General features: G+C 44.0%; 1 protein-coding gene across 8 annotated transcripts in view; it reads left to right on the top strand.

The window, feature by feature from the left end:
* LOC137307292 (R3H domain-containing protein 2) overlaps positions 1-17,714 on the top strand; it is a 172,806-nt gene that overhangs the window by 30,141 nt on the left and 124,951 nt on the right. The gene's annotated exons all lie outside the window — the stretch shown is intronic.

A 17,714-nucleotide genomic window follows, 5' to 3' on the forward strand; every position in this document is an offset into this window, starting at 1 on the left:
ACAGTGGTTATTTGAGCCAATCAGAAAAGCATGATGTACTCTTTTGAGATGTGATGCTGTACGTTCACTTTTAATGTGTTATGGCATATGGGTGGGCCATAATATTATGGCCCACCCATAGGCCATAATGGGTGAAGTTATATTTAGATTAATATTTACCAAACTATCTGTTTTCCTCTACCTCCAGCAATCATTCCACTAGTCTTACACCCAGGACCACTGCAGTGAAAATCAATTTCTGATGTACGAGTCTGGTTTGAAACTTTCTTTCCAGCCAACCAGATGCCATTTTATCAAAGCTTGACCTGATCCTTGGAGCAATAGGTCAAAAACCTTTTACGTGTTTATTTTGAGGGGACTGATTAGATCCCCAAAACAAGTGACACGGGAGGAAGAGTTTAAAAGAGTACCATCTTCAAGAATAGGTGTTTGGCAAACCTGTTTGTGTGTTTGCAAATGTATGGCCCAGTGATGCAAGTTATGTGACAAGGTCACTCAGTTGTGCAGACAGAGCACCGTGTCGCTCTTCTGACTGTTCTCCCTGTCTAAACAAAAAACTGTTTACCAAATAACTTTTTAAAATGATGACGTCCCTTTAACTTTACAGTATGTGCTGCCCAAGGAAAAACCCTTTAAATAGAACAATAATTGCTGGCATCTTGCGTACACCCACTTAGTGCATTATAAAACATTCAACAGTTAGGTATATTAATGTATCCGCTCTGAACTGTTTTTAAAATGCTAGAAATTCAGGTTTTGCACTTCTGAAATGTAAAATGTGAAGAAGCTATGGTCATTCTATCCGTTATTGGTCATGTTTGGTATTTGTAATCATGTACATAGAGCATGATATGCCACTGGTTTCTCTTGCCTGTGGCCTGTTCTTACTGCAAGGAATAGGTTTGGACCTTATTACATCCTTTATGATGATACAAATACTATTGCTGCTATGCCAGTAACTCTGAAATGCCAGGATATAGACAAAATGTTGATTACAAAAGGATGGTACAACTGTGCTAAACGACTTGCAAAAAAACCCTTCATCTACATATTAAAAGTCAGTTTTTACCGACTTCCACTAATACATTTCTGGATTTCATTTTGGATGGTGAATGAGTTTAAAAAATGATTTTCTTTGGAATTTGTGCCCTCCCCCATCCTCCAGAAATTTCTCATTCTTTTCTTGCCACAAATAAGGTCTGGAGAATTGGCCAAATTGCATCTGTGACGTCAGCATGCATATAGCTGTGCTGAGGTCAAAGATATAATGAGCATGCCTCTCCAGATCTGATTTCTAGCTGGAAAAGAAACAAAGGCTGTGCAGTTTGGATTATTTTAAGAAAACCCGGATCATCTTTAGCTGCTGCTGTAAGGACTATATTGTTTGCTGCACTAGCGTCTGTCTTTGATTCCGAGCCAGCTATGGAGCACTGACAGTTGCCACACTGATTGTCCCTTGAAGTCTGAGGTCATCGGTCAAAGGCAGATTCTTGTCAGACACCAAGGCATTATTAACTAAAAGCATGATTGCAACTGGTTCCCTGTGCATGATCTGCAACAATTTTTAATATCTCACCATCATAGTGGCAGCTAAGTGGCTGGAACCATAACAATTAAAAATAGGTTCTACGATTTTACTTTTAGTTTTTAAAAAAAACTAGGGATTAAGTGAGAGTTTGATGATGAGCCCCTTTAAAAGTGGTGTCCATGAACAGGCTTTTCATTTGTTTGTAAAAAAAAGGACTTTAAAGGTCCTTACATCTGTGTCACAGTTGTGCATGTCCGTGACTGTTTCCGAGGTTGGTGGGTACACTTGATATGCAAGTATAAACATGGAGCATTAGAGAAGCTAGCAGTATATTGTGTCAAGTCCATTGCAGCACTGTCCGGACTTTTCTCACAATTCAGCATGAAACCCTCAATAGGGTTGTCAACTCTGGTTGGACGTAATGCTGGAGGTTTTATCACATGACCTCGCTCCTCCGACAACCCCACTTGGTCGATCAGCCTTTTTTCTCGTCTCCAATACTTTTATGACGAATAAAAGTGTGAAAAAAAAAAACATTTTTATCCCCAGTTGCTCGCTGCATTGTCCAGGAGATTAATCTTTAATCTTTCAATCTTGGAGACTCCAGGACAATCTTGGAGGGTTGGCAACCCAGCCCTCAATGACCAACTTTTGTACTATTTTTCACATTTGGTTGAACACAAGCCACAGTTTACAACCAAATTGCTCCACTTTAGTGCAAGCAGGCCTAAATCGGTATTTTGGATGGAACAACCAAGGGGATATTGACATAGAATCGTAGAATGGTTATAGTGCAGAAGGAGGCCTTTCGGCCCATCGAGCCCGTGCTGGCTCTTTGTAAGAGCAATCCAGTTAATCCCATTCCCCCTCCTCGAATGGGCGCAATCGGTGAAAACTCGTTGTCCTCATTATTTCGATCTGGGGGCATGGCCAGTTTTGTGGGTGGGGCTGGCTTCGAGTGCAGTGATTTTCAAATCAGTGTAAAAGATTGTAGAAACTCAAGCGAAGTGAGTTTTGGACGTAACTCACTTACGCTTAAAATTTGGCAATCTTTTTCACTGGTTTGGCGGATTGCGCTGATATAACTAGCTCAAACAAGCGGAAACCCTAGGTCTTTGCACCCAAAAGTTCTGCAGTGGGAGAAATTTTGCTGTGTAGACTTTTTAAAAAAAAATTGATAAACTGAAGTGAAAGGCTCATGGCGTGGGACACCAGCAAGGTTGGAAAGAGTAGGAGAGAAGATGAGGTAAATAAAGAAGCAGTCATCAATTTGTGCCAAGCATATGTTTAAGAAATCAAGAACTTGCCTTTATATAGCACTTTTCATGTCCACAGGATGTCCTAAAGTGCTTCATAAACAATGAATTGCTTTTGAAGTGTAAGCACTGTTGTTGGCAAACATGGCAGCCAGTTTAAGCACAGCAAAGTCCCACAACCAGCACTGAGATAAATGACCAGTCAATCTGTTTTGGTGATGTTGGTTGAAGGAAGAATATTGGACTAGGTCGCTGGGAGAGTTCCCCTGCTCTTCAAATAGTGCCATGGGATCTTTTACATCCAGCTGAACAGGCAGACAGCTGGTGGATTTAATGTGGCACCATTGAATGAAGAGCATGGAGTTGTCCGGGTATCCTGGCCAACATTTTTTTCCTCAACCCAAACCACCAAAAACAGATTAATTGTTAATTCATTTCATTGCTGTTTGTGGGATCTTGCTGTCACATTTGCCTACAAAGCAGTGAACAACTTTCAACGTAATTCATGGTCTGTGAAAAGCTTTGGCATGTCTCCACGAGTCGTGATCAGGTGCAATATAAATGCAAGTTCTTTATCTTTACCTTTGGTTCCCATTGATAGCATATAGAAAGCTGCCACATTCAGCAATCCTCACTCATTTACTAAACATTGCTGTCTAGATTTAGCTGCAGTGTACGACAATGTCTTTGGTAACTCAGCCTGACAGCTGGTGCGACTTCTGTGCAGGGGCCTCTGCTGCTTGATTTTGTGTTGGTTAGGTATGCTTTTACATTGTATGAAAAGGCAGGTAGGGTTGTCTTCATTCTTGAAATGCTAGGCATCACATCTATCTTTATAGGCCCTGCAGCAATATTGTTTTGAGGGTTTGGGGCAAGTGGTCAGTTTTCAGATCAGAATGAACTGGTGCAAAGGCGCAGGTCCCTGCCTCTATAGGACTTGGGACTAGGAGTTCTTCTACGGCACTGCATATCTGCAATGCCATTATGACATTTTCATGCATATTCTGGGCATGTGGTTTCCTTATGAAGCTAGGCTGCACCCCTGTGTTGTGGAAGTTGCTGGTCAATTGAAGAATGAAAATCCCTTTGAGTACCTCATTTTGATCCTATCAGATACAAAATCTTTTGGGACCTGATTTTGAGGATATCACCCCCTTCATATTGGGTAGACAGAATTAGAGTATTTTTGAATATTTTTCATCTGTGCTCTAGTTTAGATTTAATTTTGCAAAGAGCCAGGATGTGGAGCAGAAGCAACGTGAAGCAGGAGTCATAGAGAAGCCATGCTTCATAAATAGTTCCAAATAGCAAAATGGTAAGAGGCATTTCAAAATACGATTAGAAATGATAAACGCGAGATCAGTGATCAAATATCTACATAATCAATGGTACTAAGAGTTTTGCTAAGCAAACATTTTTAGCTCTTACCTATATATGGGGATTTTGTTTTTGCAGTGAGGCACTCTAGCTTTAATTGAAATGGTGGAATCTTTATCTGTGTAATAGGTTGCCAAACCAGACTTGCTAATAATAGGATTGGCTGCACTATAACTGAGCAAGATTGGGATTTGAAAATAATTTGTATATTGCGAGATTGCCAAGAATTGGAAGTGTGTGTGGTATCTTTTATGGCTGTTTGTGTTTGTTCCAAATCATTTCCACTCCAGACCATTATATTTAGAAACGTAGAAAATTTACGGCACAGAAGGAGGCCATTCGGCGCATCATGTCTGTGCCGGTTTGGATGTCAAGTTTGGGATGTCGACCAGAGCGTGTCATTGCAGTAGGGCAGTTGCGAGGTAATAATTCATTGGATAAACAAAGATTACTAGTGAGATTTTCCTATTGACATAACTTCTGCCCCCTCATTAAATGTTTGGATCCTCTCCCACACCATTCCCTGAGAGGGCAGTCAGAGCACCTTCTTTAGGGCTTCTGTTAGAATTGTTATTAGCTGCTAGAAAGTGCACAAGAGTGGTCCAAGGTGACTCACCCTGTCATCTTGGCACTTGGAATTTTTTATTTCCGCCTCTTTTCCTGTGAGTAAGCACATAGCCTCCATTTGGATCTCCCTGTTGCATAAGTTCTTTTTTTTTGCTGCTGGTTTTCAATCACCTGTACCCTGAAGCAGCAGTATTTTAAATGGTGCCAATTTATTTTTTTTAACACAAATGCATTACCATCGTGTAAAGAAACCTTAGAGAAAGAGAATTCTGTTGACAGCTGTGTGTAGGTGGCTGCCGTTCACTCCTATGAGTCATCGCTGCTGAATCTCATTTTACGAGATTGTGTCTCGGTTGTTTTTTCTTGTATTTAATATACTGTACTTTTTAAAACAAAACATTCAGAATGACTTTACTGCTTTTACTCCTGTAACTGAATTCCTAAACTACATGATGCACTGGAAGTCCAATGCTAATAGTTTGCTGAATCCTGTTGATCCAATCAGCTGAGGATTATAATTGGGTAATAATTGGGGCCACTGGTCTACGATGATTGAATGCAAAATTCAATTTTTATTACATAGGATTATGGGATTTTTCTGATGTTTTGGGATCACATTCCGTGATTCTGTCCATTTTTCTGTGAAGGCAACAAATCAGTTGCTTTGATATTAACATATCGTAAAAGAATGAATTCAAATGGGATAGTTCAGTTGTTGTGCCATGAGGTTGCCTTGATCAGTTCTCTTTTGTAGTATAAACTGTGATGCAAAGCATTTTAACTATATTAAGACTTTGATTTTCAACCTTATTAAATATTAGTAGATGCTTTTTTAAAGTTATTACGGTAAATACTGTGATAGTATTTGTCAGTTGCCAATATTCAAGGAAGCGCCGTGGTGCAAAGCACTCTACTGAGGTGGGATGTGGTTCAGGTTTGACTTCACGATTCCCCATTGACACGCTTAGTTTCTGCTTCACACATCATTGGGGAGGAGGAGATGGGAGAAACATGACAAGCAGTGGTCATTAGAGGATTAGTTCCCGTAGGCAGTATTTGCACACCTAGTCTAGCTCGGAAGCAGTATTGCAAAGGTCTCGGAGCAGCCTGCCTGCTCACCCTCTAGGTTAAAAATTTGTCTGTGACATTGCCCCTTTCCAATCCCTCTTTCCAGTCAAAGTTTTTAATATATTTAATTGGACTGATACGGTGCTGTTGCCCCATGTAATTTTAGTTCATGGGTCAGCAAGTTTGGGATGTCAACCATAGCATGTCATTGCAGTAGGGCAGTTGCAAGGTAATAGCACTAATAAATCTTTTATATATAGCGTGTTTAAAAAAAAAAGCATTGGTGACAACACTTTTTAAAAATATCACCTAAAAGCTTCTTTTGTAACGTTCATCTGTTGCCTATTTACCAAAGTGTTGTTTGTGAAAGACTGACTATCTGCACTTGAAAAGTAGGACAGGTCTCCAAGTCTCTAATGTTAACAAAATGGCTCCACAAGGGGTAAACATTGGGTGCTCATTCTGTTCGTGTGATACATGAAATCCGTATCAGATCAGGTTGATATCTTGAGAGGAAGAGATATGGGAAACAAGTTGCCTGTGCTGCTATAAAATCTGCATTGTTTATATTAAGTGGAAACTTGGCTAGAGGCTTGTTTTTTTGATGGGCTTGGAAATGAAGTTTGTGATGATTCTGCTGATAAAGTATTCACAAATAACTTGAATGTCTCTCTTTTGGTTGATGAATTCAACAGAATTCCTTGGTTGAATTACCGAGCATTGTAACTTTGAGTGTTGTCTGTTCTAACCCTTTTTGTATATCTGTTTCTGTATTGATTGCTAGTGTGGGGTACAAATCCCCAGGCAGCACCCGACATGGATGGCTTTGCAAAGCTTGATGTTGTAGCTCTGGTACTGATCAATGCAAATACTTTTTGGGAATGATTTGGTTTCTAACCTGTTGTACTAATAACCTCAGTTATAAGGGGGCAGCGATGCTGTTGGTGATGATGTCTGGAACCAACAATAGCTTAATGTGTCAGTGGGTCTCAGGTTCTCACTTCCTGACATGAATTGCATCAGTCATTCACTCTCTTTTTGTCTGGATTCCTTCTCTTTCAACCTTAGTGAACTGCTTGCTTTATGTATTGTAAACAATTTTACAACACCAAGTTATAGTCCAGCAATTTTATTTTAAATTCACAAGCTTTCGGAGATTTTCTCCTTCCTCAGGTAAATGTTACCTGAGGAAGGAGAAAATCTCCGAAAGCTTGTGAATTTAAAATAAAATTGCTGGACTATAACTTGGTGTTGTAAAATTGTTTACAATTGTCAACCCCAGTCCATCACCGGCATCTCCACATCATGCTTTATGTATGGCAAGCACTCTGGCATTAGCTCTCAAACAAATTTTGTAACTTAGGTAGGGAACCTTTGGACACAGCTTGCATCACAAGGCCCATTGACACCTTTTGGCACTGACTTGTTTTCCTCTCCCACAAGTGCCTGTCTCTTCCTGAGGAGACTAATTTTGGCCTATCTACTACTCATGAGTTTTCAGATCTTGGATTCCACCCGCTCTCCTTTGGTGCCTCTGTTAAAGGTTCCGCTGAGAAAGCGTAGCAATTTGACATTTCAAGTCTGTCAGTGTCTGAAGCGGACCCCTCCACAAACCCCTTCAGACCAAATTATTCTCAAGTTGCAAAACTGTGTGAATTTTCAAATGCTACCTACTCCACATGCTGAAGGGAATTCTGTCCTCCGCTATTTACAAATGTCAATCTTCAGTTTTTAGCAGGCAGTTCTGTTCCCAGATATGTTGAGGTAAACAATGCAGGCAACACCCCCTCCCACCTTCACCATCCTGCCAAATGTGGTTCCACCATACCCAATTGTGCAGTTGTATTCTTCTAAAAATTTTCGAGTCATAAGGTTCAAAGGAAATTGAATTCTCCCTTTTAAAGGAGAGATTTTTCAAAATATCCAGGCAAGGACTTCTGGGGCAAAAAGTTCTGCTCTGTTGTCTCCTGCAGATTGAGGGCTCATTTGGGATGAGTTGAGCTAGTTTCATTCTTTTACATTTACAGGATGTCCTAAGACGTTGTTGTCCAATATATTAGCCACCAGCCACATGTGGCTATTTGGGAATCCAGATGTGGCTAATTGCATTTTTGATTAGTAAATAAAAATTGAGTAATAGACACTCATTGGGCATGTGATCTCAATACTCAGATTTGCGTGATGCATGCATGTGAACTTTAATCTTTTTGTACATTTGTTGGTAAAATGGTAAGAGGAAAAGCAGAGTGTGGGCGTTTTTTCACCATTGTGGGGGATGTGGGCGGGTCTGGGGGTTGCGGGCGGGTCTGGAGGGAAAGGGTTGGGGGGGGGCTGGGTCTGGAGGGAGAGCGGCGGGGGTGGAGGGGCTGGGTCTGGAGGGAGAGGGGCGGGGGTGGAGGGGCTGGGTCTGGAGGGAGAGCGGCGGGGGTGGAGGGGCTGGGTCTGGAGGGAGAGGGGCTGGGTCTGGAGGGAGAGGGGCTGGGTCTGGAGGGAGAGGGGCTGGGTCTGGAGGGAGAGGGGCGGGGGTGGAGGGAGGGCGGGGGTGGGGGGGCGGGTCTGGAGGGGCGGCGGTGGGTCTGGAGGGAGGGCGGCGGGTCTGGAGGGAGGGCGGGGGTGGGGGGGCGGGTCTGGAGGGGCGGGGGCGGGTCTGGAGGGAGGGCGGGGGTGGACGGGTCTGGAGGGAGAGCGGCGGGTCTGGAGGGAGGCGGGGGGGCGTGGGCGGGTCTGGAGGGGGGGCGGGTCTGGAGGGGCGGGGGCGGGTCTGGAGGGGGGGCGGGTCTGGAGGGGCGGGGGCGGGTCTGGAGGGAGGGCGGGTCTGGAGGGGCGGGGGCGGGTCTGGAGGGAGGGCGGGGGTGGACGGGTCTGGAGGGAGAGCGGCGGGTCTGGAGGGAGGCGGGGGGGCGTGGGCGGGTCTGGAGGGAGAGGGGCGGGGGGGGCGTGGGCGGGTCTGGAGGGAGAGGGGGGGTCTGGAGGGAGAGGGGCGGGGGGGGCGCGGGCGGGTCTGGAGGGAGAGGGGCGGGGGGGCGCGGGCGGGTCTGGAGGGAGAGGGGCGGGGGGGGCGCGGGCGGGTCTGGAGGGAGAGGGGCGGGGGGGGCGCGGGCGGGTCTGGAGGGAGAGGGGCGGGGGGGGCGCGGGCGGGTCTGGAGGGAGAGCGGTGGAGCGGGGGGATGCTGTGTCTGGAGGGAGACTGGGGGCCGGGGCTGGCGAGTCTCGTGAGTCAATATTCTCAGCAATTGCTGGACAAAAACCTAGAAGTTGCACTAAGATGTGGTGTTTTTGATAAATTCATGGTAGAATTTTAAACTTTGGTAAAAGAGAGAGACTGCAAAGTTTCGCACTGAATGGTGGTAAATATTTGTTAAGTAAATATATATGTGAAGTACATTTACCTGTATTGTTTGTCAGGTGTTTTCTACTAAAATTAGTGCATGTGGCTAAAATGGTGTCACTGTAGCGACATCTGTGGTTAGTCAGCGATTTCTATTGGACAACACTGTCCTAAGATTAAGAAGTGCATTGATAAATCTGTCACTGTCCTATGGGCTTGTTGACATTGCAATAACCAGAGTCATCATTCTCCATTACTATTTATGGCTTTGGATTACAAATAAAACTCTTTGAGGCACCGGTTAACTGTGATATTATTTGGGAATCAGGATGAATAAATTCTGGAGCCCCCCAGATGGCTCAGTAAGTTTCTCCAATGATTATCTGAGCCATACGGGCTAGAAGGTCCCAGGTTTGATCTTTATGTACTGAATTGACTGATCTCAGCTGGGGTACCAGTAGGGATGCTACAGTAAGCCTCTGTACCCCTTGGTTAGGGAGGGTAAAATTGGCCAGGGTTTCCACTCTTAATTGTTATTCAGTAATCCATGCTGGAAGTGCATGTGTGTGGTTGTCTGGTGAGGGCAGGGGCAGATTCAGGTTCAACCTTTTCTGCTGATCTTTTCCCTCCCCGCACCCATGCTAACCCCATGTTTGAATAAGCTGTTGATATTCACCGCTGAGGCTCGAGCATGAATAAAGGCCATTTGGGTAAGATACCAGAGGGCAACTCATGGAACCAGTACCTTCAAGACAGAAAGGGAGAAAATTGGCTGGGGGAAAAAAAGAAAACATTTCTGGGGAAAAATGGCACTAGAAAAATCCAAAGGACATTGTGGGATTGACCTATCCGATGAGAAAGCCCTGAGCATCTTAATTTTAGGCAGAAGCCTATCCTCAATCCGCTCAACGACCACACTCTACTTAAATGGCTGGAGCTGCAACTTTGAACTGACCTCAGCGGCGTTCCGGAGGCGCGAGATCCCTGACAACTGCACTGCTGGCTCGGGGTGCATGTTTCCCAGTCTGAGTTGTGATTTGTTGGGGTCAGATGCCTCTCATGCCAGTTTGATATCACGACTCCTGCTGTTCCTGTAATGTTCTGTCCAATGTATTATATATATTTTCTTCTATAAAGGTGACTACATCTGCAGTAAGTGTCTGCGGCTCGAGGAACTTCGGCTCCGAGTTGAGGAGCTGGAGTCCGAGCTGTGGACATTGCGAGACATCAGGGAGGGAGAAAGCGACCTGGACCTTTTGCTCCAGGAAGCAGCCACACCCCTTAGATTAAATACTTCAGAATTGACAAGTGGTCAGGGACAGGAGGGTGTGACTGCGAGTGAGGCAGGTATGGGGATCCAGGAGGTAGTATTGCAGGAGCCTCAGTCCCTGCGCTTGTCCAATAGATTTGAGGTTCTTGCAACCCTTGTCGACAAGTGCAGGGACTGCGGGGAGGACGAGTAAATTGACCACGGCACCGTGGTACAGGAAGCTGTTCAAGTTGGGGGAGTGAAAAAGAAGGTGATTGTAGGAGGCGACAGTATAGTTAGGGGGATAGACATTGTTCTCTGCAGCCAGAAGCATGAGTCCCAAAGGCTGTGTTGCCTACCCGGTGCCAGGGTTAAGGACATCTCTGGGCTGGAGAAGAACTTGGAGTGGGAGGGGGAAGATCCAGTTGTCGTGGTCCATGTAGGTACCAACGACATAGGTAGGACTAAGAAAAAGGTTCTGCTGAGAGTGTTTGAGCAGCTAGGGACTAAATTAAAAACCAGAACCAGAAAGGTGGTAATCTCTGGATTATTACCTGAGCCACGAGCAAATTGGCACAGGTTCAATAGGATCAGGGAGATGAATGCGCGGCTCAAAGTTTGGTGTAGGTGAAGTGGGTTTTGATTCGTGGGGCACTGGCACCAGTACTGGGGAAAGAGAGAGCTGTTCCGTTGGGAGGGACTACACCTGAACCATGCTAGGACCAGAGTTCTCGCGAATCGAATAGCTAGGGAGGTAGATAGGGCTTTAAACTAAATAAGGTGGGGGGGGGAGGGTCCCGGTGGAGAGAAATCTAGAATGCGAAAGAGAAAAGACAAAGAAGCAGTGCAGGAAAGTGATTGGGGTAAGGATAACCAGATTGTGTCAGGAAGGGACAGAGCGTACAAACAAAAGACAACAAATAGGGTCCGGGAAAGAAAAAGTGGTAATAAGAAAAATAGGGCCATAGTACAAAAAAATGTTAAGATGTCTAAAAATATTAAAAAGAGAAATCTAAAGGCACTATCTGAATGCACAAAGCATTCGTAATAAGGTAGACGAATTAACAGCGCAAATAGATGTAAACGGATATGATATAATGGCAATTACGGAGACATGGCTGCAGGGTGACCAAGGCTGGGAGTTGAATATCCAAGGGTATTCGATATTTAGGAAGGACAGGCAGAAAGGAAAAGGAGGTGGGATGGTGTTGTTAGTAAAGGATGAAATCAGAGCAACAGTGAGAAAGGATATTGGCTCAGAAAATCAAGTTGTTGAATCAGTCTGGGTGGAGTTAAGAAGCACCAAGGGGCAGAAAACACTGGTGGGAGTTGTCTATGGGCCTCCAAACAGTGGTGGTAATGTAGGGGATGGGATCAAACAGGAAATTAGAGATGCATGTAACAAGGGTACTACAGTAATCATGGGTGACTTTAATCTGCACATAGACTGGCCAAACCAAATTAGGAATAATACTGTGGAGGATGAATTCCTGGAGTGTGTAAGAGATGGTTTTTTAGACCAGTACGTTGAGGAGCCAACCAGGGAACAGGCTATCCTAGATTGGGTATTGTGCAATGAGAAGGGGTTAATTAATAATCTTGTTGTGCGAGGTCCTTTTAGTGAAGAGTGAGCATAACATGATAGAATTCTTCATTAAGATGGAAAGTGAAGTAGTCCAATCCGAAACTAGGGTCCTAAATCTAAACAAAGGAAACTACGAAGGTATGAGGAGTGAGTTGGCTATGATAGATTGGGAAGCTTCATTAAAAGGCATGACGGTGGATAGGCAATGGCTAACATTTAAGGAACGAATGCATGAATTGCAACAATTATACATTCCTTTCTGGTGCAAAAACACAAAAGGAAAAGCGGCCCAACCATGGCTAACAAAAGAAATTAAGGCTCGTATTAGATCCAAAGAGGAGTCATATAAAGTTGCCAGAAAAAGTAGCAAGCCTGAGAATTGGGAGCAGTTTAGAATTCAGCAAAAAAGGACCAAGAGATTGGTTAAGAGGGGAAAAATAGAGTGAGAGTAAACTTGCAAGGAACATAAAAGTGGACTGTAAAAGCTTTACAAGTATGTAAAAAGAAAAAGATTAGTGAAGACAAATGTAGGTCCCTTACAGTCAGAAACAGGAGAATTTATAATGGGGAGCAAGGAAATGGCAGAGCAATTAAACAAATACTTTGGTTCTGTCTTCACGGAAGAGGACACAAATAACTTCCCAGAAATGCTAGGAAACCAAGGGACTAGTGAGAAGGAGGAATTAAAGGAAATTAGTATTTGTAAAACAATAATGCTGGAAAAATTAATGGGTCTGAAAGCGGATAAATCCCCAGGGCCTGATAATCTGCATCCCAGAGTACTAAAAGAGGTAGCCATGGAAATAGTGGATGCATTGGTTGTCATCTTCCAAAATTCTATAGATTATGGAACAGTTCCTGCAGATTGGAGGGTGGCAAATGTAACCCCATTATTTAAAAAAGGAGGGAGAGAGAAAACAGGGAACTACAGACCGGTTAGCCTAACATCAGTAGTAGGGAAAATGCTAGTCTATTATAAAGGATGTGATAACAGGACACTTCGAAAATATCAGTGGGATTAGACAAAGTCAACATGGATTTATGAAAGGGAAATCATGTTTGACAAACCTACTGGAGTTTTTTGAGGATGTAACTGGTAGAATAGATAAGGGAGAACCAGTGGATGTGGTTTATTTGGATTTTCAGAAGGCCTTTGATAAAGTCCCACATAAGAGGTTAGTGTGCAAAATTAAAGCACATGGAATTGGGGGTAATATACTGGCATGGATTGAAAATTGGTTAATAGACAGGAAACAGAGAGTAGGAATAAATGGGTCTTTTTTGGGGTGGCAGGCAGTGACTAGTGGGGTACCGCAGGGATCAGTGCTTGGGCCTCAGCTATTCACAATATATATCAATGATTTGGATGAGGGAACCAAATAATATATTTCCAAGTTTGCTGATGACACAAAACTAGGTGGGATCGTGAGTTGTGTGGAGGATGCAAAGAGGCTTCAAGGCGATTTAGACAAGTTGAGTGAGTGGGCAAATACATGGCAGATGCAGTATAATGTGGATAAATGTGAAGTTATCCACTTTTCAAAGAAAAAACAGAAAGGCAGAGTATTATTTAAATGGTGATAGATTGGGGAATGTTGATGTGCAAAGGGACTTGGGTGTCCTTGTACACCAGTCACTGAAAGCAAATACGCAGGTGCAGCAAGCAGTTCGGAAGGCAAATGTTATGTTGGCCTTCATTGCAAGAGGATTTGAGTACAGGAGCAAGGATGTCTTACTGCAGTTATGCAGGGCCTTGGTGAAACTACACCTGGAGTATTGTGTACAATTTTGGTCTCCTTACCTACGAGAAGATATACTTGCCATAGAGGGAGTGCAGCGAAGGTTCACCAGACTGATTCCTGGGATGGCAGGACTGTCGAATGAGGAGAGATTGGGCTGACTTGGCCTGTATTCACTCGAGTTTAGAAGAATGAGAGGGGATCTCATTGAAACATATAAAATTCTGACAGGGCTGGACAGACTGGATGCAGGGAGGATGTTCCCCTGGCTGGGGGGGTCCAGAACGAGGGGTCACATTGTCAGGAGTGGTAGGACATTTGGGACTGAGATAAGGAGAAATTTCTTCACTCCGAGGGTGGTGAACCTGTGGAATTCTCTACCACAGAAGGCTGTGGAGGCCACGTCACTGAATATATTTAAGAAGAAGCTAGATAGATTTCTGGACACAAAAGGCATCAAGGGGTGTGGGGAGAGAGCAGGAATATGGTATTGAGATAGAGGATCAGCCATAATCATATTGAATGGCGGAGCAGGCTCGAAGGGCCGAATGGCCTACTCCTGCTCCTATTTTATATAAAAAGGGGAAGTACTTTGAACCAAAAGTACTACCCCTAGATTTTCCTTCCCCTTTAGCCGTTGAGATAATATAATGACCATGATATATATGCCCATTACCAGCCCTAGCTAAGTGTGAACAGAATTGTTGTCATGGTTGATCGTAAACAAATGAACTGTATTGTTATGGCCTGTTTACTGCAGTGTGGAACTATTTAACTTCTGATAAAAGTATTTAGTTTCGCTGCTTTTGATGTTGGCAAAATTTTGGGGTATTTTAACATTAGACTGCAACTTGGTACCATATACTAAAAGAGCACAGATAAGTGTGGACGTTTGAGTTGGATCAACATGATCTTGACTGAATTGGATCATTAGAATCGAGTGTTGCATCAGTTCACACCTTGAATAATTCATGCTAAGTATTTAGTTGAATTGAGTTTTGCTTCATCGTTGCTCATTGAGATCTGCCTTGAGTTCTGACAGAACTGGTTCATTGCAAACTGCAGCCAACCACTGAATGAATGTAGTTTAAGACGATTGCCGCCTACGTTGTGAGCTTGCTCCAAGAAAATGAGATGGCTCCTGTTTACGTTCATAGCTCCATTAATAATTAACAATATTGAACTACTGAACCTTGAAGGGCCATGATTTTTTCTTAATTTTTTTTGTATGTTTTTCTGTTGCTCAAAACATGAACAGAAAATTAATTTAAAGGGTATCCTAGAGGAGTGGATTGAATGCTTTTTTTTGGTGTTCAGTACTATTACTATTTCTACTCTGAGATATCAGTATTGGCAGAAACATATTGGCATATGTTTGTGAGTTTGAAATCCAAAATTTATTTTCTTTTTTAAAAAAAAAGCTGGGGTCCTCCTTAGTACGGTAGGGGTGGTGTAGTGGAGATGAGACACTATTTCAATGCCAATATTGCGCATAGCAAGTTTGTGATCTCATCTATACAAAGGCGGAGAGAGCAGAGGCTGGGCTGTTTCTGTCACAGCATGGTGGGGAATTGTTACCTCGGCCACTATTTTGCATCTCTTAGCAGCTGGTTGAAGAGTGACATTGGAAGAGCCCTGGGAGCAGGTCTTCCCACCCTTTCTGTGCAGGAATGGTGCATTGTATGAGGGATTGAGTTTTGTTTGTTCCACCTTCAGTTCATTTTCACCCATTATCAGATGGTAAAGTTGGCCAAGGATCCCCTTCTTGGCATCCAAATTTATCCAGGATTGTCTCTCTTGCCTTTTAATATCTTGCATACTACTTTTATATAAAAGTGCAGACCCCCCTAAGAAAGAATCCAGCATTAGTCTTGATCAAGATCCACTCATAGAGATGAGGAGGCAGGCTTTGAGCCTTATGTCAGACATTATTCATTTCTAGATGCAAGGTCTGGGTTCAGGTTCTCCAAAGTGTTGATTGGGAGGCCAACCCTGTCTCTTTGGAAGAGATATTAGCTTAAAGCTCAAACTACATTAAACCACTGTCAAGGCATCAGACTTTGTTGGTAGCCAGTTCCTCTCTAAATAGGGGGGCAGAGCTACAGAGATTTCCAGCAGGGATTGGTTTGGAACTTTACTGCAACATCTCTGTACCAGCACCACACTGATAACTATTGCACGGAATTGATGCTGTTACCCAAGCTGTTGAAGAAATTGTGGATCTGATTTACAAGGGTCACCCCTGTTCGGGGCAGCAGTGCTCGGTGTACCTTTGTTATCTATCTCCTTGTCTTTGGTCATGGGGATCTTCCTGGCCTCTCCAGACTTATGAACATATTCCCTTGGTGCATTGGAGAGGGAGAAAACTGGTGGAGAAAAGTGCCCTTTACCTGTCATTGGGGAAGTAGGAAAAGCATTGACACAGAGTTTGTCCTGCCTGGCTGCCCTAGTGCCAGGTCAGTCTCATGTGGTACGCTTTTTGGTCAACTGTCTGTGATACTCAAAGAGACGTTACTAGAGTGCTCTTTGAGATGTAATGCTTTTTTGATTAGTATCTGAAAGTGTACCTGTGGATTCATCTATAGAGTCATAGAGTTATAGAGTTATACAGCACGGATAGAGGCCCTTCGGCCCATCGTGTCCGTGCCGGCCATCAGCCCTGTCTACTCTAATCCCATATTCCAGCATTTGGTCCGTAGTCTTGTATGCTATGGCATTTCAAGTGCTCATCCAAATGCTTCTTGAATGTTGTGAGGGTTCCTGCCTCCACAACCCTTTCAGGCAGTGAGTTCCAGACTCCAACCACCCTCTGGGTGAAAAAGTTCTTTCTCAAATCCCCTCTAAACCTCCCGCCTTTTACCTTGAATCTATGTCCCCTTGTTATAGAACCCTCAACGAAGGGAAAAAGCTCCTTAGTATCCATCCTATCTGTGCCCCTCATAATTTTGTACACCTCAATCATGTCCCCCCTCAGCCTCCTCTGCTCCAAGGAAAACAAACCCAATCTTCCCAGTCTCTCTTCATAGCTGAAGCGCTCCAGCCCTGGTAACATCCTGGTGAATCTCCTCTGCACCCTCTCCAAAGCGATCACATCCTTCCTGTAGTGTGGCGACCAGAACTGCACACAGTACTCCAGCTGTGGCCTAACCAGTGTTTTATACAGCTCCATCATAACCTCCTTGCTCTTATATTCTATGCCTCGGCTAATAAAGGCAAGTATCCCATATGCCTTCTTTACCACCTTATCTACCTGTTCCGCCGCCTTCAGGGATCTGTGAACTTGCACACCAAGATCCCTCTGACCCTCTGTCTTGCCTAGGGTCCTCCCATTCATTGTGTATTCCCTTGCCTTGTTATTCCCTCCAAAGTGCATCACCTCGCACTTTTCCGGGTTAAATTCCATTTGCCACTGTTCCGCCCATCTGACCAACCCATCTATATCGTCCTGCAGACTGAGGCTATCCTCCTCGCTATTTACCACCCTACCAATTTTTGTATCATCAGCGAACTTACTGATCATACCTTTTACATTCATATCCAAGTCATTAATGTAGACCACAAACAGCAAGGGACCCAGCACCGATCCCTGTGGTACCCCACTGGCCACAGGCTTCCAGTCACAAAAACAACCTTCGACCATCACCCTCTGCCTTCTGCCACTAAGCCAGTTTTGTATCCAAAGTGCCAAGGCACCCTGGATTCCATGGGCTCGTACCTTCTTGACCAGTCTCCTGTGGGGGACTTTATCGAAGGCCTTACTGAAATCCATGTATACCACATCCATTGCGTTACCCTCATCCACATGCCTAGTCACCCCCTCAAAAAATTCAATCAAATTAGTCAGACATGATCTTCCCTTGACAAAGTTCTTTCTCAAATCCCCTCTAAACCTCCCGCCTTTTACCTTGAATCTATGTCCCCTTGTTATAGAACCCTCAACGAAGGGAAAAAGCTCCTTAGTATCCATCCTATCTGTGCCCCTCATAATTTTGTACACCTCAATCATGTCCCCCCTCA

Source organism: Heptranchias perlo, chromosome X, assembly GCF_035084215.1.
Source record: "Heptranchias perlo isolate sHepPer1 chromosome X, sHepPer1.hap1, whole genome shotgun sequence".
Taxonomy (NCBI): Eukaryota; Metazoa; Chordata; class Chondrichthyes; order Hexanchiformes; family Hexanchidae; genus Heptranchias; species Heptranchias perlo.